This window comes from Alexandromys fortis, unplaced genomic scaffold (assembly GCF_014885135.2).
Source record: "Alexandromys fortis isolate MF-2015 unplaced genomic scaffold, M_Fortis_MF-2015_v1.1 scaffold_17, whole genome shotgun sequence".
NCBI classification, from domain to species: Eukaryota; Metazoa; Chordata; class Mammalia; order Rodentia; family Cricetidae; genus Alexandromys; species Alexandromys fortis.
This window is the reverse complement of record NW_026067896.1, coordinates 13,886,023-13,913,663: the sequence shown is the minus strand read 5'-3', so window position 1 is coordinate 13,913,663 and position 27,641 is coordinate 13,886,023. Positions and strand designations below refer to the sequence as shown.

At 36.1% G+C, this 27,641-nt stretch overlaps 1 protein-coding gene and 1 pseudogene across 1 annotated transcript in view; both read right to left on the bottom strand.

Annotated features, from left to right (window-relative positions):
* Arhgap26 (Rho GTPase activating protein 26) overlaps positions 1–27,641 on the bottom strand; it is a 1,368,274-nt gene that overhangs the window by 1,198,470 nt on the left and 142,163 nt on the right. The window lies entirely within an intron of this gene.
* Positions 15,358–25,778, bottom strand: LOC126513145 (rab GTPase-activating protein 1-like; annotated as a pseudogene).

Below are 27,641 nucleotides of genomic sequence, written 5' to 3'. Positions count from 1 at the left end.
TTAAAAAGAGGAATGAGATAAATGATGGACCTTGAAATCTGTTCTCATTCAAACCTCAAATACTGACTGATATTTGATTACCTGCTTTGCTTGAGGTTGGAAAGAATTTCAAACCATGTGTCTCGGATAGGCTGCCCCAGGATCTCTCAGCAAGGCATCCCTCTTACTACCATAAAAACCCATGTTCGTTTCTCAAGCCATTTTCTAACCAATATGGGATTCTGCCTTGCTCCCAATGGGAGATGCTATTACATGAATAATAAACCTTTTGATCCACTCTCGGGTGTGTTGTAGCATCAATTTCAACATTGAAGTGAGAAACTTCAGTGGAATCTATAACATTTGGACTATGTACTTTACTATTTGCCCTTTCTCTCACAGTTCTAACTCCTTTTTCAATTTGGAGCCATTATATAGACTACTGTACAATAATCCTGTGATTCTTTTCTCTTAGGAAAAGTCTGCAGCTCTGAGTTAAAATTTTTGTGTTGCTGGTGCATCTTTTTTTTATTAAATTTTGAAACAGAAATGATCACAGCTAAGAAATTCTATTAACAAAGTCATGATACTTTGCTAAAACTTGCCCCATGGGAAATTACTTTTTTTGAAGAATACTTATTAAAGATCTGACACTTTATGTTTTTATTAATCAGTGTCATTGCACACTAGATCACCACCACACCAATTTCCAACTCATACTTCCATATAATAAATTCTCAGTAATGAAACATATGTGTGTCAAATGAATACTTATCAGAGGCTTCTGCAATTGCAATCCTATTTACATTACCTATCATTTCCTATTGTCTCATAATTTATGTTGATTTCTATGAAATTATTTGAGTATCCAGGTTACATTTTACTGAAAATCATTTCCATACTTGGTTTATAAAATGTAGAGTGTCTCAATTTTTCATGCTCATTAAATATTATAAAATAGATTACAGACTTTCAATGAATATGTACCAATTAATTTATTATAGTATTACTTTATATATAATTATTTCTAATAATCTCTCATCACCTAGTACTAAATGTCTGTTTATTGATTTGTTATATGAAATGATCTGAACATAAAATTAAATGGCATATCTTTCTGACAACAATCTAAGTAAAATAAGGCAGAGAAATAAATTAGGAATTTTTCAGGGGTGTGGAGCCCCTGGTTTAGTTATATATTTTATGTGACTTCAGCCTTATGAATCTTAAAGATAATCTCATGAATAAGAGTGAATACTTAAGTAATATATACATACACATATGTATGCAGATAGTAAATATACATTTTTTCTGATAAGTTAGAACGATGGAGTACACTTCTGAACTTGTTGATTTTTTTGTGAGCTAAAGTTAGAGACAGCATTTCCCTATTCCTTCTAACCTGGACTTGGTTGTACCTTCATCCTTCCTTTACACCAGCACAACCCAACCTCACTGGAGGGCAGTTTTCACAAGTAGTTTTCCGGTGATACAGTTCCCATAATACAAAACACTCATCAATGGTTCTCAATGTCTTTGGAAAAGGTACTTCCCTGTAGTTTCTGAAATGCACTATTTTACAAGACATCAAAAGAAGCTCAGAATATTATAGAAAAGCCAACATTTAAATGCCCAGACATTAGCCTCATAGTGGAACATTGACTTCTCTGGAGGGAAATGGGGTTTTGTGGTAAAGTTTTTACAGTGTTCAAAATTCTGGAAAGTTTGTTTAGAAAGTCTAAGCCTGAATATAAGACAGTGTACACAATAAATCTAAACATTCATCAATATTCGTTTCATTGACTACTATAAATTGTGAGAATGAATTGAAATTCCCATGCTTTGTTTAAATTAATTATACTTAAAACTTTTTTATTCTTTGTTTATTAAATTGATGGTGTCCCATAGCTCTTTAGTGCAGAACAGGAGCGTTTCAATTCCATTAACTTCTGAAAAAAATTAAAGGAAGGCATAAGACCAAAAAGATATATAAAAAGATACACAGTTTTGTAATCTTCAACTTGACAATTTAAGGAATCCAGCCAGGTTATTTAATTTAAAATAAATAAGGTGGTATCTTATAGCTATCTAAATAAGAAATAATTTGAATATTATTATAACTAAGAATGAAAAAAGTGAGATTGATACTTTTTTATCATCTTCTTTGGTGTTTTATCTAATTTGGTTTTTTAATGTATAAGTCAGGGGACAAGAAAATAGCTGTTTCAATCACAGTTATGATTGAACATCCAAGAACCATGAAGTTGAACTATGGGTGTGGAAGGAGTAATATTTGGCTGGCAAATTGCTCACCTATGAGTCTTGCATGCTTGGCACAATGTCCACCACTGAGGAGAAAAGTCAGTTTCAGAGAACATCACCCTTTTGTAATCTGGGCGAGGAAACCTATCATAGATCACTAGTCACTATTGTTCAGTTTCCACAGTTGCTGCAGTCACATTGGGATGTTTGCTGAAGATCTACCTAAAACAGGGACATCAAAATGGGAATGAAGGGACATGTTTGTAGAATGTAAAATAAAAACAGAGCAAAAGAAAACATACCTGAGTTTTCCTAAATTTATAATCTCCTAGAAAATAACATTAGTGCAATAAAGTTAAATAGCACTTATACATTTTAGGCTAAACATTTATTTGTTCATTTGTTTGTTTGAGACAGAATATACATAGCCCTGGGTGTCCTGAAACTCACTATGTAGACCAGGTTCACCTTGAACTCACAGAACTCTACCTGCTTCTTCCTCCTGAGTGCCGTGATTAAAAGTATACACCGCCATAGCCAGCTTAGGCTGAATTTTTAAAGAGAGGATTTTACCTTGTAGCAGAGATTCTCATTGTAGTAAACTGTAGATCAGATGATTTCTAGAGAACATAGGATACATTTTCCTAGATGGCAGTTATAATCTGACCATCTATGAAATGGGTAAACACTACAGTTGACAGTGTCTATGAATATGTATGTGCACTTCCATGTATGTTGAGAGTTAAGCAGAGGCAATGCAATGTTGCCATGCATGAGGGATTCTAACCATGATACTATACAGTTTAGGGTAGATTTTGGAGTTTAATAGCTAAGTTATCATCTCTCCATTAGGTGCTTAAAATAAATTTGATGAACACGGCAATGGTATAGGGTTCTGAGTATTCTACCTGTTTTATATTGCAATGCCTTAGTCATAGTTTCTGCTGTGATGACACACCATGACCAAAAGCAACTTGGGAAGGAAGCACTTTATTTCAGTTTTCAGTTTCACATCACAGTTCATTGTGGAAGTCAAGGGCAGGAATTCAAACAGGGAAGGAACATGGAGAAAAGAAGTGAATCAGAAGCCATTCAGACTTCTTTAATGCCTTTAATGACTTGCTTTTATGGCTTGCTCAACCTGCTTTCTTATACAACCCAGGATCATTTGCCTGGGGTTGCCGTTACCCACAAGTAAGTGGATCTTCCCACACCAATCAAGAAAATATACCACAGGCTTGTGCATAGTCTCATCTGGAAGGGACGCTTCTCAAATGATATTCCCTCTTCCAAAATGATGCTAGCATTTGTCAACTTGACATAAAACTAGCCAGCACATGTAGAACATTATGAATATTAACTGGCATGGAATACATGTCTGCTGCTACCCTTACACATGGTAAATTGATGTGGGAGTTGAAGTATGCTGTGAATATGTGTTATTGCCATTGGCTAATAAAAAAACCAACTTTTGGCCAATGACTTAACAGAGTAAAGCCAGGCTGAAAGAGATATATAGAGAGAGTAAGCAGAGTCAGGGAGAAGCCATGTAGCTGCTGCTGGAGACAGACTCCTCTGCTGGAGCCTGCCAAAACTTTGCTGGTAGGCTCGGACCTTCTGGTGATGCACAGGTCATGGAGATGGGTTAGTTTAGGATATAAGAGCTTGCTAGAAATACGCTTAAGCTATTGGCCAAACATTATTGCACATAATATAGTTTCTGAGTGATTATTTCAGGTCTAAGTGGCTGGGAACAAACTAACAGCCTCTGCCAACAGTAAATCTTTTAAATAATATATTTATTATTCTTCAGAGAAACTTGGATTGCACACTCATTAGGAATGTTTACTCTGACTTCTATTTGAGCTATTTCAAAAATTACTCTTAAACACATCAATCTCTCTTTTCTTCACCCTGTTTATCTTTTACAGCATAGGTTTTCCCACCTATTCAACTGAATATAGTTTCTTAAAGCATGGAAAAATATCATATAAACATCTAATATGATGGTGGATAATTTTTAGTATAAAAACTGCTGTAACACAACAAAAGAATAAAATAAGAAATAGATTTTTTTTCAGTTTGAAGACAGAGAGAGAGAGAGAGAGAGAGAGAGAGAGAGAGAGAGAGAGAGAGAGAGAGAGAGATTGAAATAGGAAATAGCCGTAGGAGTACAGACTTGCATTAATTTTCAACAGAGGAAGCTCACCAGTACATAAAACTGTTATCTGCTAGTGGCTGGGAAGGTCATTTGTTCCAAGTATTTGCCTTCATTGTGAAGAATGCCACAAGGTGTAAGTAATAATGAGTGTGAGCTGCCAGATTCTAACGGAGATATATACTTAGATTTTCCCAGATCATTTGTTAGTGGGCAAAGCCCAGACTTAAAAGAAAAGACTTGTCTGTATATACTAGTTTTCTCTCATTATTACAATAAAATACAGCACACATAGCTTAAAGCAGAACTTGTTTATTAATTCATAGTTTCTGTAAGTCAGAAGACTGGTAAAGCTCAGCAGGACTCTGCTGTTCCTGGTTTCACAGGCTGATGTCAAAATGACTGAGGTCAGGGCAGCTCTATGGAGGATACATGTCTGAATTCATCAAGTTTTTGGCAAAATCTAACATCTTGTGGTCCCTGGTGCCATATCTTGAAGTGCGCTTGCTGTGCTTTTCTCTGGTATTTTCAGGCTTTGGTCTTACCAGGAAGCTTTGGTCTGCTTGAGTTGATGTGTGTGCAGAATGAAATAAAGGTGTAACTTCAGTATTCTCTATGATATGCAGTTATCCATCCACATTTTAAGAGATTCAGCCTTTTCCATAATGTTTCCTTTTCAAAACCTTGTTTAAAACCAGATGACTACAGATAACATGTCTCATCCTAAAGAGAGTATAAGATAATTTAATAGTATAAGATATATAATGAAAAAACACATAAAGATGTAATAATAATTTAGTATAGGGAAAAGAGATGGATAAAGTGGATTATGAGTGAAATTCATAGGTATAATGCATTAATTTAAATGAATCTCATAATATTTCCTAATAAAGGGTCATAAATATGGCCCTAATTTTCCTGACATCAAAGTATCCACTTAAGGACTGCTTGGAATTTCTGTTGGATAAGTTAAGATGTCACACTGTCTCAAGAAGAAGGTAACTATCTAATACAATGTTTTGTGAAAAACTAAAACTAAATTAGTTAGTTCAAAAAATAAAATTAATTAATATTATTTAAAATCAATTTTAGCATTGTAAGTGAGTTTATGTACTATCATTTAAGATTTCTTGTATCATAAAATATAAAAAAACAGACTATAAAAGCTTTGTGTACATTAAGTTTTACATGTTAATTAAAGTTTGTATGAATTATATTAATAAAGTTTGAAGGCAGAAGAAATGAAATATGTTAAATAATATCTAGTTTCCTGCTGATGGGAATTGCAAAATGCCTGCAGCTGACGGAAAGTCATGGTAGAAACAATCCTAACCTTGTCTCCACATCTCGGCATGCTGCTTTTCTCTGTAAAATTGATCTAATGGACAAATGTGTCTTGAGAGAGGATGCTAATGCTTGTCCATTTTAAAACCTGACCCTCCGACAGTTCTCCCTGTAATATCGATTCAGTTCACAGTGCTGCAAAAAGGATGTGGTTTGCTCTCTGGGAGTTTCAGATAGACAGTGCAAGAAGGGTGCATACACATGCTATGTGTCTGGAATATAGTCAGTGTAGAGAGTATCATTCAGGAGTTAGCTCTTTGCAATTAAAAACAAAGAGGAACTCTGAGGGAAAAAAGACTTTAATGCTCTGAATGTAAAGAAAGCACAGAACATATAAAATGCTTGATTATAGTAAGGCAGATGAATTATAGCTGACTATCAAAGATGTCACTGTTACCTTACTTTCATATGGTAGAGAGCAAAGCACAACACGTAAAGTATTAGCTGAATATGTAAGGTGACATTTTAAAAAGTAATAAAATTAACTTTCAGTGTTCACTATAAACCCACACTGTTTGGTATATAACAGACATAAAAATTTCTCTTCATTTTTTAAAATCTCCTATTTCATGACTCTATATTGCAGTATTCATAAATTTTACAACAGTGCTCTTTTCTCTAAATACAAAATCACATTAAATGTTCATTCTTAATTAAATATAGCTGTTTGATTGCTAATGGATACACCTGGAAAATGAGTTTAGAGGTAACTTTTGTGTTAAGCTACCTCTGTTTATCTAATAATTATTAAAGTGATTTTAAAAATGAAATATGTAACTTTAAATGCCAGGAATAAAAAAAGCTGATAAACCATTTAAATATTTTTGGAAGTATTTGTCCTTTGTATTAGTGGACTTTAAAAACCCGCTGTTGTGAAAATTAAAGTCTTCCATGATAATGAATTCTATACAATCGGTACGTGGACTACCTTACTCTGAGTTCCTGGATGATTCAACTTGTCTTTATAAAAATTTTAAGAAACTATTTAGATTTGTAGTTGTCTTCTAGTCTAGATGCTTATAAACAAGAGCCCGGGGGATAATACCAGCATAGGAAGGACATTTGATGATTTTAGGTATGGATGTTCATTTTCCATGAAGATGTAGAGCTACCAGGAGGAGGAAGTCATGTGAGAACTAAGTTTAATGATGAGGTTGAAGCAATGATTACTACTACACAAATTGAAGGACCAACATCTTTAAATCAAACTCTTAAGGCTACAGAGCAGCACAGTAGTTCACGAGAGAACCAGTAAAGATGCGGAGACTAGAAAAAAGTTCATGACAGCAGCCAGTGCTATTTAGTGAAGACCAAGGAAGCCCTAGACTAGATAGCGCATTAGATGGGTCACCTGTGCTTTTGAGCCTCAATCTGCTCATCTTAAAATAATCAAATGATATGGCAATTAAACGCACTTTATAAAATCATACTTCAGGATTTTTCCAGGTTCATATTTGGCAGTTGGTAGTTACAAGAATCATTAACTACTATTCAGAAATACTAACCCAAAAGAAAGTTGGTCAAATAAATTTGAGCTGAGAGAAATGAAAAAAAAAAAAACCACCCCCCCAAAAAAAAACTGATTATTTTGAATGTGGTGGCTTGCAAGTAAGAATTTATTGGAAAGGCCTGTTTTGAGTGTTTATGTATGAGATTGCACATCTTGATATTTTAAAGTTTTAGCCAATTTTCTGCTATATCTTATGCACAGGCTTGTAAACTTCATTTCCTATCCCTTGAAGTTCTTTTAATATAGGATTTTCTACAACTCAAACTGTCAGTAATCTTCGTCTTAGCAACTGTCAGGGGACAGTGGTGAGCATAGAGTTATGTCACAGAAGGACACATCAGATTATCCTACATGCCTGTATTTCTTGGCACAGGAAGTTCTTTCAAAGAACTAGCCACTGTTCTTCCTATTTAAAATTCTTTTGAAGCTGAATTTACATGTACTATAAATATTATAAAATTAGTCAATAAAATGTACAGTTAGGATTGGTAATATAAAATTTCCAGAATTCTCAGCAACTTAACACTCCTTGAACTCTGGAGGAGAAAATTTGACCAGCAAGTTCCAGTAGATACATAACAAGGATGTCTTACTTGTCTTGCTAGTCACTAAAGAATTCACAAAAACATTTTCATAAAATTACATACTAATAAATACTTTAATATCACAGTATAAAAGGTATATTAGACATTTTCAATTTAAAACTATCATACTTTTTATATTTGAGTCAATTAGAAAATATAATCCCTGCTCACAGAGGAGTAAATTGAGGCTCAGAGATATTTGGTAGCTTGACTAATGTATTAAAGTGGTAAGAAAGACACAAGATAAAAATTTTAATTCCAAATTCATCTCACTCCCAGTCCGCCAAACTCTTTCACTTTATAAATCTTTAAATCAGCTATTAATTATATGGTCGAGTCAGAAGAAATGCCTTAAATCACTGTGTGACGACTGTTAAGTACTGAGGATGATAATGTTTTGGCAAGTAGAAAGAATATTGAGTCAGACATCAGTAAGACATCTTAAATGATGTTTCCTGTTTAATATAAGAAGACATTTGTGAATTTAGAAATCAAATTTTAGTTTTATTTAGGATAACTTTGCAATAAGAAGCACCACTTTAGAAAATTAAAAACTTTTAAATTAAATCTGCTTTTAGTTTAGCTAAAAACTTTCTATTAGACCGAGTCCCAGAAACATAAACATTAACCTTAGGAGTGAGGTAGTGGATTTAAACAAACAAAAATCACAATGAAAAGAAGGAAACAATTGTCATTTTCAAACACAAACTCCAGGGATTGCCTTCTGGCTATTGTACTACAGAGCCGCCTTTTCCTATCTACTAATTGATGCTCGTCACATCATACATTCACTTTTAGTCTTTCCTCATCCTCTCCTATTAACTATTATGTCCTAGTAACATTTTCTTCAATTGGAAAGTTCATTTATGTCACTAATAAGCCAAGCATATGGGATTAGTTTATTAAATCAAGGGTTTCAGACTCTTCATCTATAAGTCAATATATGCATCTGAGGGTATCTTGTTGGTGAACAAGAAATGCTTAGATGAAATTTAAAATACACAATTAATTTGTGATATTTATTTTATTAAATATTTTCCTATCTTTATTTTAATAAAACCAATTTGATCTGTATTTAAGATAGTGTGGTCCATTAGTAACACTGAATAAAAAATTTTAAAATTAAATGTAAATGAAAATCTATGAAGTTAAATTATCCTCATCAAAATATAAGGCAATGCAATTTGTTTTAAATGTTAATACCATACCTTAGTGTATTTTTCCAAAGGTATTCAAAATAGCACATTAAAAGAAGATTAAAATACAATTATAGCTAATCAATTTTAAACTTCAATGAAACATTTAAATACAGCCAAGTATTTACATATTTCTGAACATTTAAGAACAAATTGTTTCTAATTCTAGTATTTAACTCAGCGAAATTGCCAATGTACTAATGTCTTAGGATACACATATACAAGTGGAAGAATAATGTGTTTAGTATTATACACTCTCCAGGTGTAACTGCTGTGGTTGCATGGTAATTACACTAATTGTAATCAAATGTAGATCACTTTAGAAATCACAAAGCAGCAAGACAGTGACTGTTCAGGACTCCTGGGATGGGACACATAGGTCAGTTCCATTCCTCTCTCTACAGCAATACTTTTTTATTTATAAGACTTTTTATTTATTAGACTTTAAAAAAAATACCAATCCAACTTCCCACTCCCTTCTTTCCTCCCATTCCTTCCATACACCCTCCCACCCGACCCCCATCCAATCTTCAGATAGGGTAAGGCACATTGCTGTGGGGAAGGTCTAAGGCCCTCCCTGCTATATCTAGACTGAGCAAGGTATACATCCAAAAAGAATGGGTTTCCAAAAAGTCAGTACATGCAGTAGGGATAACTCCAGGTGCCACTGCCAGTGGCCCCTCAGTCTGCTCCAACCATGCAACAGTCAACCACATTCAGAGGGTCTAGTTTGATTCTATGATTGTCCCTTCCCAGTACAGCTAGAGTTGGTGAGCTCCCATTAGTTCAGGAAGACAGTTTCCATGGGTGAACCCATCATGGTCTCTTTGCTCATATTCTCATTCTTCTCACTCTTCAGTTGGACTTTGGGAGCTCAGTCCGGTGCTCCAATGCGGGTCTCTGCCTTTGTTTCCATCAGTTGCTGGATGAAAGTTCTATGATGATATTGAAGATATTCATCAGTCTGACAACGGGGCAAGTCAAGATTGGGCCCTCTCTCCTCTATTACTTAGGGTCTTAGCTGAGGTCATCATTGTGGATTCCCAGAAATTTCTCTAGAACCAGGTTTCTTCTAACCCCATAATGGCTCCCTCAATCAAGATATCTTATTCCTTGTTTTCATCTCTGTCTCTCCTCCACTCGACCATCCCATTCCCTCATGTTCTCCTCACCCCCTCCCCCTCTCCTCCTGTCTTCTCTTTCCACCCTCCCTTCTCCCACCCCCATGCTCCCAATTTTGTCAGGCAATCTTGTCTGTTTCCAATTTCCAAGTGTATCTGTATTTGTTTTCCTTTGTGCAGCACTACTTTTAAATGATTGAGATGCTGTTTCAACACAGCTGGGCTACAGAGTAACTATCTCTACCCATAAAGGAGCCTGCCTCTCTGCTAGTCTAGTTTGTGAAGGACATAGGTACAAAGGCAATTTTATTGACAGTGAACTAAGATTGCTTAGAACCAGGCAAACAATATTTGAGGCATTAAAGTTGCCAACGATTTGTCTGGGGAGGCAGCTATCCAGAGTCAACAGATAAGTAAGTCATGGGTCTGCCTGCCAATGCAACATCTTTCTCCCACCAGAAGCTGGACTCACATACAGTCTTTCTGCTGTGGCTTGTTGCCTAACAGTGAACCTAAGTGGATTCAGTTTTAGATAATTTCTCCTATGACTTATTTTCTAGTACCTGCACAAGGCATGTCTTATTCTCATCGTATATTTTACAGATCAGAAAGTCTCCTTTAAGATATCTGAAGGTATTCCAAGCTTTCAAAGAAAGAGAACTTTTGAGATAATAATTAACTATTAAAGACTAGGAAAGATGTCTTTTCTTAAATATAACAGAAGATATGGAGACTGAACAATAGTCTTTCATAGGATCTGCTGTTTTGATAGGGAAAAAATTGAATACTTTCAGGAAACAGAAAGAAATCATATCCACTTCTTTTTTTGTCCGATGGTTATTCCCGAATTAAGTATATCCTTCAAGAATAATCAGCAAGTGACTTTACAATAATCATAGAATGTAGTAAACACATGTGACAAATAAATGTAGGCTTTGTGTAGTAAGGAAGATCTCAGATATTAAAATAGCATGCATACCTCTTACTCTTTATATATGTACATACGTATATAAGTGTATGTGTCACGCCACCTCCTGTGGAGTCTGTGGGATCTCTCACAGAGGCTGTGGCACAAACTTCAAGGAAGAGTGCCCGCAGAGAAGGTGTGTGTGTGTGCTGTGCTTCCTGCGTGGGAGCCCTTGCACCTTTGGCATTACCTGCTTATGTTCTAAGGAACACAGTCTGGTTTCCTCTGAAAGGGAAGACAATATGTTGAAGTTTCCAGAGTCTACTGATGAGACATTGCCATATACAGGAGTATATGATGCTAATGGAGGAAGATGGGTTAACATTAAAGGCAAAAAGGTTTCCAGGTTAATCTGGTGCTTAGTAAATAAAGAACAAAAGGCAAACTTAATTAAGCAATTAAGACAGATTTAGTAAAGATGGGATAAGGACAGAAGAGAGAGATAAGTGTCTGTAACATCTTGAGATTGGTTTGGGGGAAGGTTTGAAAGGGAGTTAGAAATATGGAGAAGGAGAAGGAAAGAAGAAGTTCTGCATAGATTGCAGAAATATAAAAAGACTGTAGACAGTGTGACTGTTAACCACAACCACTTGCCCTTAGCTCAAAATGCCATGAATTCATAGCCTAGATAAAGATTTATATCTAAACTAATGGCAAGCCATGTCTAGCATGACCAACCGCAGACTCACCCCAGGGACATTGTCTGATGAGATTCTATTCTGATGTATCTGATGTAATAATTCTAAGAATAATCTGTATCGCATGAAAAAATAATACATGCTTTTAAGCATTTTTTTCTGTATAAAGGATGAGTCTCATGCCTAGTAAAGATGCATTCAGATACAATTCCTTTGAGTCTTGTGTCTGTTTGTCATTCGCCGGCTCGTTACCCACCTATTCCTGAGGCCCTGTCTCATCGGTTCCAGTGTCCTGGCTGAGCTGGTCCATCGCATGTGTGTGTGTGTGTGTGTGTGTGTGTGTGTGTATGTATATATATGAAGGCATGTATGATACAGGAAAACACCAACCAAAACTTTAACTAAAATTATTTTAAAGATTTGAATATATAAGTGTTGTTTATCTCTACTTATGAGTCTAAATATATTATTTTTTAAATTAAGATGTGTGTGTGTGTGTGTGTGTGTGTGTGTGTGTGTGTAAGGGAGAGGGAGAAAAGAGAGACCACAAAACTGAGAAAATGGCTCTATCAGAACAAATCAGGAAGCACCATTTCTCCATGGCTTCTGCTTTAGTTCCTTCCCCTAGGTTCCTGTTCTACTTGAGTTCCTGCCCAGACTTCCCTCATGGATAGACTGTGATTTGAACTTATCAGCCACATAAACACTTTCCTCCCTAAGTTACTTTTGGTCACAGTCTTTATTAGGGAAATAAGACGCAATCTAGGACATGGGCCTTGTCAGCCAGAAGGATTGAAAAACTTGTACATAAATATTATTGCCCAATGTAGTCACATAATGTCATTAAAGGGATTTCAAATCAACACCATAGGTGGCTAAAAAAGGAAGATAAACAAGACAGTCTCTGATCAATTCTGTTGAATAGCCTTCATACAACAAAATTGAGTAGATTTTTGAGTGTACAAATAATTACAAAGGCACAATAAATGATTTCAATAAATTTATAAAACTTATTAAAATTGCCATATAATAATTAGTATCATTTTATGAAATGTAAGTTTCTGTTTGTTTTTCAAATTTCCAAGCAATTATAGACCACTGTGTCTATGTCAAGCTAGTAAATACTATTAAGCTAGTAAATATTCATTGAGATCATCTGCAAGGTAGTGCAAATTTATGTTTTTAAGGACATAGTGGTGGTGTTTATTCAGGGCACATTTTTTTTAATGTGCTACATTGAATATCAAACATGTGGGCTATCAAATTTATTTAGACACATTTAGAGAAAAGATTTTCATAATCCAATAAATTTAGCAAGCACATAATAATTTATCTCTTCTGGAAATTAAAATAAATATTTAAATGTGCTTTTCAAAAAGTTTTTTAATTTTATGTTTATATATGAGTTCCTTCATGGATGTATGTACGTGCATATGTGTATGTATTCATGTGCATGTATGTATGTCAATGTATGTATGTGCACCACATGAGTAACTGGGAGCTAATATATGACCCTCTGCAAGAGTAGCAAGCACTCTTAACCACTGAATCTTCTCCTCATCCCCTTACAAGTGCTTTTTAAAATCAGGTCAGAGTTAACAAGATGGCTAAGTAGATAAGAAGATACCAGTAGATCTGATGAGCTGAATTTTATCCCTAGTACCCTCATGACAGAAAGAAGGAATTGACTTCTGCAAACTGTCTTATGACCCACATGCACATACCCTGTCATGAACATACACCCCCCCACACACACACACACTAAATAAAATTTAAAAACTGAAATCAGATCAATGTCACATAAGATGGTTTAATTCCCAAAACATTATACCTTTGCATTTTACATCCTTGGCTTTATTGTAGTGACAGATCTTAATACAATGAATGAGGATTCTCACTATCTATAGAATTACAGCAGTTGAGCTAGAAGAAATCTGCTTAAATCTTGCATAACACATTCAGAAATTCTAGAAAAGAGTTCATGGATGGCAGTGTATTTTGTATTCCAGAAGAAAACTGCCTCAAGTTGTTTTCCCCTTATGATTCGTGTTTATGCTTTGCCTCTGAATCATACATGCAAACAGGCAGCTGAGTGTACACTCTCAGCTACTAAGCACTTTTTAATGAACCAGACCACACTTTGTTTGAACATGCATCAATGTTTATGGTTTTGTTTCATGACAGCATCGGAATAAGAATCATTTTGGCCTAGAAAAAAAATTGAAACCTTCTGGTAATAAAGGCTTCAGAACAGGATCAAGCATCCCTACTGGTTCCATCACTCATTTTATCTGCTGGTCTATTTCTTCTCTCTGGAGTGTGTTATGGAGTAACATATTCCCCTTTCCATTATTGAATGTGCTCTTATACTGGCATTTAGGAATCTGAATTTGGGATCATTATAAATCTAGGTGTTGATTCTTGCATTTGTCCTTGTTTGAAGGGTATTTTGTTCCTTTGTTTTATGTTTCTTCTCTTATCTTCTGGCATAGGTGGCATAGGGTTCTGGTGACTAGTGAATGTTCAGGTCCAATGTGTTTGTGGGGCCATTGGTACCGAAATCCGACCTGACCTTCTGTAAAGCCAAAGTCTGTACCTATGGAGTCTTCTGTTCTTACTGATGTGAGCTGTACTTGGGCCTATGGAGTCTGCCCCCAGGAAGGATGCGGAGATGGGGAGTGTCGGAGTAATTCCTGGATGAATAGAATCCAGTGATAGACGGTGGTCCAGCTGGCAGAAGGACCACTCACTTGCTCAGTGTTGTATTTTTGATACTTATAGTCAACTTGTTCCAATTAATAAAAATAACTACAAAAAAGAGATATGCCCTGAATAGAAGTTATGAGTTAGTATTGCTGTAAGATAAAGGAACCAGCCGGGCGGTGGTGGCGCACGCCTTTAATCCCAGCACTCGGGAGGCAGAGGCAGGTGGATCTTTGGGAGTTAGAGGCTGGTCTGGTCTACAAGAGCTAGTTCCTGGACAGGCACCAAAAGCTACAGAGAAACCCTGTCTTGAAAAACAAAAACAAAACAAAACAAAAAAAGGAACCAATTAAAGCTACTACAGCTGAAGCTTATTCCAGAGATCCAACCAGATATGAATAGGCAGCTATAGTGTCTATAGTGTCAGCATGTCTGTCTCTACATGGGTAAGTTAGTTTACTAAGAACCAAACTATCCTCATCAGCCACTGGTGTGAAAGGACTTGACACTTCAGAACCTCCTTGTCCAGGTTCCAATGGCAAACTCATCTCTGGTTTTTTGAAGTCCTACTAGTCACACAGGGTTAATGGAGGATGGAGCCAAGAGTTGATTAGAAAGAGGCCCATCTCCTTCAGCATCCACCTTTCCCCTGGCTGGTCATCCATAGGAGGGTCCACCAGCACTCTGTGAGCTCTTTCTGCAGCAGCTGCTCGCTTCCACTCCATAGAATCTTGAGTCCAGTCTTCTCATCGTCACTGCTGTTGTTTGTAGATGGTGTCTCATTTCCTCTCCCGGAGTCTAAACCAAGATATTCACTATTAGAGTAGATACTGAGTCTGAAGAGACACTTATTTTTTCCAACAGAAGCCTTGTCATGAGTTGAATAAGGCTCAACTCATGAATGGTAAATATCTTTTAAATGCCATTTTGACAGTAGTTTTCCCAATGTTTCAAAAATTTTTTCTGTACATTCTTTGGATACATCACCAAATCCACTCAAGAGAGGTTCATCATTATCTTCGTCGTCATTATCTTTTGGAGGAAAGGGGATCATGGATCTCTGAGATCCAGACTGTGGCAGGTGAGCTAAAAGATTGGCTGTAGCTTCCCTCCCCTCCCCTCCCCTCCCCTCCCCCTCTCTCTCTCTCTCTCTCTCTCTCTCTCTCTCTCTCTCTCTCTCTCTCTCGTTCCAAACACACAACTTCATATAAACTGGCACCATTGTTCTTCCTCTCCTTTTGCTTTATCTGCTTTAGTTTCAGAAAGAGGTTTTCAGTAGTGCTGCATTTGCTGAAGGGCCAGAACCACCTTTCCTTAGGCGGGCAAACTCGAACTTTCATCTCCAAGAGAAAACAAACAGGCCCCTCCACTTCTGTTATCAACAAATCCACAGCTGTTGTCACGAACAACACCTTATTTTTAGTGGTTTCTTCATTCACAACTTGAAAATGTGGGGATTTGGATTCCAACTTCCAGTAATAACATATGATTTTCCATCTGAACTTTTGCCCATAGACTCCAAGTTCAAAAAGTGCTTATCACTATTTCGGACATCCTTTTATGGGCTAAGGAGAAGACCAAAGCACCTTTCAATGGCAAGATATTTGTTAGCTGTTTGCTGCACACAGATGACAATCTTCTTTTCAATTCCGTTGAAGTTTAAAACATTGTCTGTCCTTGTCCTTGGGAACAGCACTAAAATAGCATTTATTATCATCTTCTTTTATTTCTAAAGGCACAGAGGAGGTAAAGATGTCACTGTCTGGACTCTGTGACGTGGCAATGGCTGAGAGTGGGGTCTGCTTGGCAGTATGGCAGAAGGCAGTGGCAAAACTGTAAAGGATCCAGCTTATAGCTTCTTGAATTTCACAGCAAAAGACATGTATCCTGAAGAGCTCTGCTTTATAGTGACTTTCAGTGAATGCAAAACAGTCGCTTTCAGGAGTTCCCATCATATCCTCTGACACAGAAGAGGATCTTGTAGATATGGTAGTTTGCTATTTCAGTGTTGGTCTGACAGTTCCTTCAGATATATTCAGCACTGAGCGAGTCACATCCAGAGAAATCCGACACTGACTTCTCAAGATGGACATCACCCTAAAGGCTTCCACTTCACTCCGGGGAGCATTTCCTGAGGCACAGCCTAAGAAAGTTGCTGCAGGAATTCCTTCAGCCAGTAGCCTTTAAGTTACCCATCCATTTGATCAGGGCCTCTTATAGTATATATGCTAATGAAAGCACGTGTCCGACCTCTCTTCCAGCTACGGGATTCGGTTGCTGTTCCCAGTTTGACCAGAAGACTGTAATCGGTGAGTCTACCCCTAAATAAATAACCCTCTATTATACTCAGTTCTGAGCTAGTGTGGGATTTCTTTTAAGCATCCATAAATTAGTTTATAATTCTTTTAATTTCCCCAGATTTTTTGTTTCCAAATGAATGTGAAAGTCTTCATATCAATCCTCTGATGTCATAGCTAACTACAAACTTCCATGCGTCTTGTGGTTCAAATAGACTGTAAGTTTATTTTCTCACACATCAGGAGTCTAGCTAGCTGAAATCCCATAGATCGTGCCACTAAGCTGGTTTGAAGGTAGAAATCTGTTTATTTTTTTTTCATGAGGCCTATTTCCAGCATCTGCTTTTTATCTTATGTGCCTTCTCCATTGTGTATCTCTAAAAATAAATAATTAGGTATATGTCTGTCTATCTCTATGTCTTTGTAGGCACCTTTTCATGTGTAAGGAAGGGCACAGATTCTCTGGTAACCTCCCATGTGAATATACGAGTTCAACCTTTGGTTGTTTGTCCTTGTGTGAGACAGGGTCTTTCCATCTTGTATGAGATCATCTCTGCTGATGCCGAAACCATGTTTGCTCTTGTGGAGTCTGCTGTCTCCACCTCCCATCTCCCCATAGGGGTGTTCTGGGATCGAAACCTGGCACTCCTGCTTCTAGTTTGTCCTCAGCTTTGTTCCACAAAAGCTTTTAACGGCTGAGTCAGCTACTCAACCCCTCCACCAAAAAAAGTGTTTACAAGAACAATTTTTAGTGGGTTTTGGGCTAAACAGCAGATATTATCTTTTCAATATTATAAATTTATTAAATTCTCAGGTACTTTCCCCTCGAAGGAAGTACCATTTTCAGGCTCCATTAGAATAAGCTCATGTCTTTTGTATAGAGCTACCATTTCACTCATTCTGAAACTAGTTGGTGGAGTTCCCAGAAGGACATATTGTACTTTTGGTTTGATTCTTTTTTGGCTAACCACCAAGTAGTCTAAAATCTCATGAAATTCTTTATTCATATTCAATATCAAAATCATGAATGCTTTCAGAAGCAAAATATTTAAAACATGCACAAGACGCTTGCAAGGCAGCTCCCTGCCTTACCTTGTAGATCCTCTGGTTCCTGGAAAACAAAATTCTCAGCAGGATAAGGAACTTGTACTGTTATCTAAATCTTCATCCAGAAAGTCTCGCTAAATTGAAAATAACTGTTGGTCAAAATAAAAATTCTTACAAATACAAGCAATTTACTTTCTAGACCAAGTTCCCTTTGTTTTGGCAGACTGGCGATTATTCACAAAGAACTTTCAAAAAGAATAAAACACTTTGTATTGCTCTTCTGTAAACTGTTATTATAATACTCCCAAAACAACTTATCTGGTAACAATAATAAAAAAAAATTCATGTAACAATGATCAAAGATTTAAGTCTTGTGGAGTCCTTTACCTTTTAAAGTTAACTTGCAAAAATTATCAGTGTCCTTTTTATTTTTTTGCTTCCTGAAAGCTTGTGAGACTGAAGAGCTGACTCAGTGATTACAAGAGCCTATTGTTCCTATAGAGGACCTGAGTCCTGTTTCCAGCATCCACCTCAAAGGGCCAACAAAGGGTGGTAACTATAGCTCCAAGGTTTCTGAACCTCTTCTGGCCTCCTCAGGAACCTGCACCAACATGCACATACCCAAACATATTTACGGGATTAAAAATAAAAGAAATATTTTGCAAATAATAATAATAGAAAGAAGAAGAAGAAGATGATGATGATGATGAAGAAGATGATGATGATGATGATGAAGAAGAAGAAGAAGAAGAAAATATCTATACTAATAATTTTGTGAGTTTTTACATTTCTACTTCTTATTCAATAGTGTTTCTTGATAAAGGAATTGTGCTGTCCAGCGTGGCACTGAAATGACTGTAAAAACAAGTGAGCACAAGCTTCCTGACCATCCTACTTCTGCCACCCATGTGCCCAGACTGCAGCAATGAATCTCCCCAGTCAGCTCAAGGCTTTGGTTTTCTTATAAAATACAAGACATTCATTTACTGTGGCATGTAAATTCAGTATTCCTTTCACTTATTGGATTCATTCGTCTCATGTCATCAGTTCCCCTTGTCTTTCTACTTATTCTCAAATTATAAGCAATTGAAAGTTTCGTGTTCATCATTTCTCTGAAATTGCATAGCAATTTTAAAATCATGTTTTCACCATAAAGTGAATCAAAGAGTCTAAGACTACCTGGAAACAGTCACTTATAATGCCTACTTTCAAACACTGGACATATTTTTCACTAATGGATTTCTTAGGAAATGGTTAATATTTTATGTATTATGAAAACTTCATTCACTAATTAAACCTCCATTTCTTGACCTTGTAGATAGAATCTTATTAGGTGTCTTTTATTCTTAAGGACTATAACACTGCTAATTGATATAAAGAAATACAGAGTTATAGTAATAAAATCTGACATGAGATTATTACAAACACTGAGATAACATAAAAGAGCCACCCATTTCAAGGTGCCTTCATGCGGGAAGCGCTAAATTCCCCTTAGCCATTAGCCACCATTCCAACGAAGTGAGAACTCTGTTTAATTTTTTTACGGGTCATTTTGGCACTTAGCCTCTTCTATATAATCTGGCATGACTCTTAAAACAGAAACATAGGAGCTTAGACATATCCAGGAGCTAGGGATGAATGCTACCAGGATGCAGAAAGGATATATTTAAGGGTAAGCTGAAGAATGTGTTGGCCAAGCTTCGCCGGTAGTTTCCTAAAGGAAACCCATTATCCCCATACTCTCCATGTGTTCCTCACATTTTCTTCACTGTGACAAAATTCCAGAGAAAACAAGTGAAGGAAGGAATGCTTCATTTTGACTTATGGCTTCAAGGGTTCCACTCCAGGCTCACGGGGCTCCCTTGCTTTTAGATCTTTGGCATAGTCAAAACGTGGCAGAAGAGCATAAAAAAAAAAAAAAAAGCTGGTCACCTACGAACAGCCAAGAAACCAAGAAAGAGCCAAAGAGAAGATTGAAGTACATTGACTCCAGTAATAAACTTCCTCTAAGAAGGAATACTTTCTAAGAGGAAAAGTATGGAAATGTCAATGAATGCACCCATTGTAGAACCTAATGCTGTCTTGACCCAATCTCAAAAGTGCCACCAGCTGTGGACCAAGCTTACAACACATGATACTTTGCGGAGACTCTTCATATTCAAACCATAGCACTGCACTTGAAATGTTCGTTTTTAATGCCTCTAACTATGCCTTCTAGACTGAAATACATAGTTCATAAGTCAGGGAATAACCAAACTATTGTTAAATAGGTTTCTTTTACTTTGATAGAAAAGATAGGTTTGTTTTTCTTCTTGTCTTAGAGATCTGCCTCTGAGACACAAACTATTTTCTCATTATTAGCTTCAGCAGCAGATTTAGCTTTGTCATCTTAACAGGTTATGGTGCTGCTACTGGAAGAGAGTTAATTGGTGAATGAGCGATTGGCAATCATGGATTAGCATATTCATAAGCACGGAGGCTTTACTCTCATTTAGAAAGATGGTGAAATGCTTTGACTACATAAAAGCCTTTTTTTTTTTTTTTTTTTTTGAGCCTTTGGGTAGGAGACTTCTCCCAAGGATAAACTGTGAATATGCAAAGTATCTGTGAAAACTAACCTCAAAAAGCCAAATAACTTTGCTGTTGATGTTGTCATTGGCACAATGATTTGCTGATTAAAAGGAGCTGATTGTTCAAGCAGCTGGATTGGCAACTCAGTATGGGGTTGGTCTGTAAACCTGTGAACACAGAAATTTTCTGTTCTGGGTAGGTAAAGATTTCATCTTTTCCTAATCATTAAAGATGTGTTTTCATTAGCATATGGAGTGAAATACAAAGGCTGGGTCTTAAAGAAATGAAACAATTTGTCACCGCATGTGACAAGTCTTCCTCCCTGTGATAATGAGCACTTGTTTGGGAAAGGAACCTGCAAAGAACTGGAAATTGAAATATGAAGAAGGAAGCTGACTCTCCCCTCACTGAAACCAAAGCCGTTGCTTTCAAGTGTAAATCCACCATTTATTATGTCCCCTGGTGAAAAAAAGGTAGTATTCATTGTGTATTAACTATGACCTTGGAAAATCACAAAGGAATGTACTCTGCAAAGGGTAAATATGAAGTAGGCTTAACAAGAGATTTTCTTTTGTTTAAATTATCTAAGGTAAAAAGAATTATCAAGCCTTTGTAAAAATGAACTTTGGCTCCTTTACTAATTATCATCAGGACAATTTCATCACTGATTATTTGCTTCACAATGCAAAGATTCCAAATCCATATTATACTTAAAATAAGGTTTATTAAATTGTATAATTATAGTACCAAATTGCATCTGATGTTTATGGAAAAAGAACTGTTTACTGTTCCATAAATGAGCAGTATAAAGTGGAACTATCTGTACTCTGAGGAAATCTGGTGAAATTACAAACAACATAATTGCTTCTCTTACCTTTGGCAGCGTCTTACAAAGCAGAACTATATGAGATCCTGAGGTGTTCATTGCTGCTTATAAAACATCAGTAGAATTTGCAGAAAGAGGTTAACCAGGAGGATTGGGATGTGGAGTAACTATGAGATTGGGACATTGTACAATTGTGGATAAATGAGGAAAGAAGGATATGAAAAGTAGATTGGGCAGTTTAAGTATAAGACAGTAACCATTTCTACTGAGACACTAAAATGGTCTGATGGTAGGCTCTTGTGAGAGCTTCTGGGAAGCTCTTAATAGTTGCCAAATGAACATAGGACATTAGGGTCGGTCAGCAAGGGCAGAGTCCACATTTTGTAATTCTTACTTTAAGAGTTTTCCTGCCCAAACATGAGTTGATAGCTTTCTTGCTGCTTGTAAGCAGGAGTAGTGGTGAGAAGGAACATAGCGTGGTAAAGAAGGAGCGGGAACCAACCTGTTCATCACAGTACCTCATGCAACGACCATCAAAGAATCAGAGCAGACCCTTCAATTCTGCATTCCCAACATCCAGCAGATGCCAGTTTGGGCCAGTCCCAGGTGGAATCTTGAGAGTGTGGAATTCTGGGAAACATAGTTTTAGTATAAGTAGGATGACACACTATAAACTGCCACTTTCAAACTCACACAGCATTGCCAGATTTTCAATTGTTTGAGTCTGTTCTTAATATTACTGATATGGGTGATTTATTTCATTACATAGGTTTTGCAAGCTTTGCTACTGCTTCTAATTTTTCCTAAGCATTCTTTTTCATTTTGCTTTCCTGAAACATTATGAAATGTATAAAGGGTCATATTTTCTGTTTATTTATTTTCTAACATGTTTTCAGATTTATGCATAAAAGCTATTTTGTTTTATGCTAATGTTTCTAGAAAGTGTTTGGATGGAATAAATTCTATAATTAATTATCCTATGTTTTATAGGCAAACAGTTGGTATCTGTAGAAATAGTCTTGTTTTTCTCCCACTGTTTTTGAAATCTAAAATAGGACTTACAATGTGTGTGTTGTCTTTCAGTCAATATGATGAATTACATAAATGAATGTTCTAACAATAGATGATCTTTGTACCACTGCATTCCTAAAGAAAAATGTTAAATGGTCTTCTGCATGAAATTTTCATTCTGATAGTTATTTATACTGCTTTTGATCAGTGAGAATATTTAGTCATTTTTTTTTTGGTTTTATGTTCTTAATAGTTTGTCAATGTAGGTATCAATGCCAAGTTTATTTCCATATAAACACTGCACAGACTTATGGATTTCCTGTATTTGTAAACAGTTATCTAATGTTGGAAATAACAATTGTTTGAATTTAGTAATATAAACATCTGGGCCTGATGAATTATGTATGTGTTTGTGATACTGCTTATAAGTGAATTTTTCTCTTCCAGAAAATTTATCTCACTATAATGGTTTAATCTATTAATATCTTATCTGTACTGATTAATTGTTGTATTAGTTATTTTTCCATTACTGTGATAGAACACCATAGCCAAGACAACTAATAACAGAAGCATTTATTTGGCTTTACAGTTACAGAAGTTCACAATGGTTCGGGAGGTGCATCAGCCTGCAACAGGCATAGTAAGGGGGAGAAGGAAGCTGAGACATGACATCCTCAGCCACAAGTATGATGAGAACAGGAAGTGGAACAAGATTATATGCTACCAAATGTTAACCCAACAACATATTTCCTTCAGCAAGGCCACGTCTCCTTATCTACCAACCAGAAATCTCTCTGGGGGACATTTGTTTTTATCAAACCACATGATTTTATATATAATATTTGTTAATAAACAAATGATTAGTATAATAGCAATGTTCATATTTTCTACGGTTGCTATATAGTACATTCTGGAAAATTATATTTCTAGTCAGTCTTCCATTTTCCTCTTATTTGTGCTGCAGTAGAATAGAAAAGGAGTATTAAGTTCTAAAAATGTTCTACTTTACTTGGGATACTTTCATTCCACAGATTTGTTCAAATATCTGTCCTTCGGGCCAGTGAGATGTCTCAGTAGGAAAAGGAAAAGGCTACCAAGCCCAATGACCTGTATTAAATCCACAGAACCCGTAGAATGGAAAGAGAGAAGTGATTTCACAAAGTTGTCTTCTGATTTACGCACAAACATCTTGGCATAAGTATGACTATACACAAAAAATGAATAAATGTGCTAATAAATAAGTATAAAACATTATGCCTTAAAGTGAATTTAAGTTCACTTTAAACTCTAGCAGAATATTTTAGACAACTTCTCACATGTGTTGAAATCCCTCCACTCACCTCCTGGGCTGTGGAAATTGAGGGGACTTTAAGAGGGCACTGAGACCAATCACTGCAGAATATAAGGAGTTTATTAGAAGAGTTCTTAATGACATAGACAGAAAGGCAACATCATGGGAATTCCAAGGAGAATTCAGGTCTCAGTTCCAAAGACAGACATGGCCTCTAAAGAGAGAAATCAGAGCTGTTGTGGCAGAGTAAGCCTCCTCTGAGTGTTCTGTGAGGGTGGAGAAGGAGTCCTGCAGCATGAATCTGAAGTCAGCTTCTGATGCACGGGAAAGAAAGAGAAAAGAGAATGGGCAAGAGGTTTTGTGGCTTTGACATAAACAGGCTTCCTAGGTAAGGTAGTTCAGCGTCAAGATTGTCTACTAACTAGGGACTTACCCACATTGTCTAGGTAGGGTGCGTGCCAGCATCTCTTAAAACAGAAAGGCTGCTGCTTGAATAACAACTGGATCCTAACTTTTTTCTTTACAATGAGCTTGTTAAAACAGAAGTGCCTGATCTGAGCTGAGGTCTCAAGGTTGCCCCAAATTTGAACACTGTGAAATTGGGAGTTTGCAAATGTCCTTCCCCCCCCCCCCCCGGGTTAGCTATGTTAAAAATCATGCAAAATAAATCACATTAGAATATCTTAGTAAGAACATTACTTGTTCTGACTGACCATGAAAAATTTAAAATAAAGACTTTTAAACATAACACATTTCACTTAGATTAAATTATCAGTTACTTTGGAGTGCATTTCCCCTTAATTTGGTTGTAGTATTCATTATCCATATTGATAATTTATCCCAGCATTTCTCAGTTACATGTTCAGATTGATAATTTATTTCTACATTTCTCAGTTGTAGGTTCACATTAATCCCTTCTATTAGTTAATATTAAGATGTTAAGGCTTTACATTTGAAAACACATCTAGCCTAATGTGACTTTAACAGCATAGACATTGACATTTATTCAACCCCTTTCTAGAAGGCCAGCAACCCTCACTACATTCTTTATTTATGTAACTTTTATACTAAATCTCCTTCATTTAGATAGCTTTCTGGTTACATTTTATCTTCTATTAAATATTATATGAATATTTTATCTCCATGGAAGATAATAAATTTTGCTGATATGATTTAAAGTAGTAAAATTCTGTGCTTAAAAAAATGATTTTTTTCCTATCAGTTTCACTAGTATGAATGTTAAATAACTAACTCACTCATAGCTAGATCAATTCAAAATCGAGTATATATTTATCCATAGCCAATAAAAGCAACACGTGGACAAAAGGACCTCCGACTCCACTAATGTACCTACTTTCCTGCAGATACACATTTCAGTTGATTCTAGTTTTGATATGCCCTTACATAAACCTTATAAAAAGTTTTGTCCAACTGTTTTGTGGGTATTTCAGTTATCTATCTTCTGGGTATTAGCTAATCAGAAATCCACAATCTCTCCCCAAAACTGCTACATGATACAGAGAACTATTAGTAATGCACTGTGGTGTCTGCTTTTCCAGTGCCAATCAACCTTGAATAATGGCCATTTTCCAGTCTTTTTCATAGTTTATGACATTTCATTGTGACCTTAGATTGTATTTCCCTAATTGGTAGTGGTTTAATGATCAGACACAGATTTTTTTAGTTGGTGGTCCATTTGCTTATTTTTATTATTGATTGACCTTTGCATATTTTCCTTTATCAGACGTTTCTGCCAAACCTTTTTCATTTATATCAGATTGTTTTACTTTACTTGTTGGTTGATAACATTTATCTTTTATCATGTACATCAAGCAAATATGTTCTCCCAAATCCAGGATTTAAATATTTTAATTATTCTATTACTGAAAACAAATTTTATCATTATTCACAATTTCTAGATGATTTTATTGTATATTTGTGTGATTATTGTTATTACCTTGTGTATATGTTAATGCACATCATGATGCACACGTGGAAGGCAGTAGACATATTCCAGGAGTTGTTTCTCTCCTTCCAACTCGGTTTATCAGGTTTACACAGTAAATGTTCTTATGTATTGAACTATCTCACTGACAAACACTTAGTGATTTTTCCGTCAGTGGATGGGATAATTCAATTCTAATTCAATTTTACACAGACCAGAAATTGCAGACTATATAATTTAATTCTCTTAAAATGATTAGAAATTTTGTTATGTCCTTACCTTTACCCAAGCCATTCAACTTCTTTGAACGACTCTTTGCATTGTACATCTTTGACAAACTTTTTCTCTAGCTCTTTCTCCTAATGCAGTCTCAAAATCTCTTCTGTCTATAGTTGAAATATTTAACTATAAATATTCTGAGTCTCCACTTCTCAAGTACTGAGATTATAGGTTAGCATCGATATCCCTAATCGAAAGATCAAGCCCAAACTTATGTTTTTCAATACAGATGCTGTTATCCTTGGATTGTTTCTAGTATTTATAGATTTGCTTCATTTTAATTTTATATATGTATTTGCGTGTATCTCTGCAAGTATCAGGAGCCCATGAGTGAAGCCAGAAGAGGCTGTGGATGCCTTAGAGCTGAAGTTATAGGTAATTGTAAGCCATCTTACCAAGTGCTGGGGTTCCTTGGCAAGAGCACCAGGGGCTCTTCACTGCAGAGACATCTCCCCAGTCCCAGTGTGCTTATTTTCCATCTTCCTCTGGTTTTGCAGTTCTATTTCATTTATTCCCCCATGCTTTGAGTAAATAAAATATCTCTTTAAAATTTTATTTGATTTTTATTTACATTTGAAATCCTTTCCAGAGTTGTACCATGTCGTGCAGTAACCTCGAGCCCACATATACCTGTTTAAATCTGAATAAGCAATTTAATTTCATGTAAAAATCAGTGCTTAGTCTTTTATAGCTGTCAACAAGGCAATTGAATTTTAAATTTAGGGGAAACCATAAAACTGTGATGAAGATGGATTCAAAGACAATAGAACATAGAAGAAGAAAAAAACTAGAAGCAAGATTATCTAATACAGGTTTTTAACATTATCATTAAGCAGGGTAACGTGGTGAGAATCTGAACCATAGACATCAATAAGTAGAGATTTCCAAGACATGTGAGGAACAGGAATAATAGAATTCACTGAAAAGTGTGAGTGGAGAACTTATGAAAGAAAATGAAAAGGTTAAAGACTGTATTTGGCTCAAATTGAGTGTTCTAATATTACTGTTTAACAAGTCTCTGAGATGTCGGGAAATGAGACAAAGGCAAATTGGGAAGTAAGAAAATGAAATTAATTTTGAACATCTGTCTGGTCATGGTTTTTTGATACCCCCAATAGGAAGCATGAAATAGTGATTTCTTTTCATTTTGTACAGATATTAGCACAATACAAAAACCTCACCAAAATTCTAAAAATCTTAGTTTAGAAATATCTGGCATCTTCATCAAAGTGGAAAAGAGAATATGTGAGGGTAAACACAGTTCTTGGATGGAGGTAGTGGATTGTAGAATGCCTGTGACTAAAAATCAGAGTGAGTGGATGGGGGTAAGGTGAGAGGAGGCTTAGCAGAGGGTGGCGTAATATAAGGAGCAAAAGAAAGACAGGCAAAAAGTGGGGCAGGTGGGTCAGCAAAGACGAATGACTGAAAAATGCTATAAGGAAACTTACTGTTCTCTATGCTAATTTTAAGCTAATAAAATAAAATACCCATAGCAGAAACAAATTAACTGCCCAGGCATAATGACATGGCGCCTCACAGACATAGCCTTTTTACTTACAGATGTGTTTCCACACTGTCTAGTGATGAGTCCTCTGCGTTTTTCACTTGTGATTAGTTTTTCTATCTTGGGCAGCCTTTTGCTTGCCCTAACTCCCTAACGCATTCAGAAAAAGGACACTCATGTTAACCTGTCAAATTCAATTAGCTGTTGCAAGCTGTCCATGCTGACATTTGCTGTAATTAATTGAGAAAACCAGCATAACGTCATTCTTTAACATGCTTTGTATATAGTGCAAAGTCTAATGAGGTCTGCCCAATTCCAACTACACAGAGGTCTGAGATGAGATGTGAGATGGGCCATTGAAGCCATTGATAAACAAACTATATGCTGTCCAAAAATCTCACTACCACG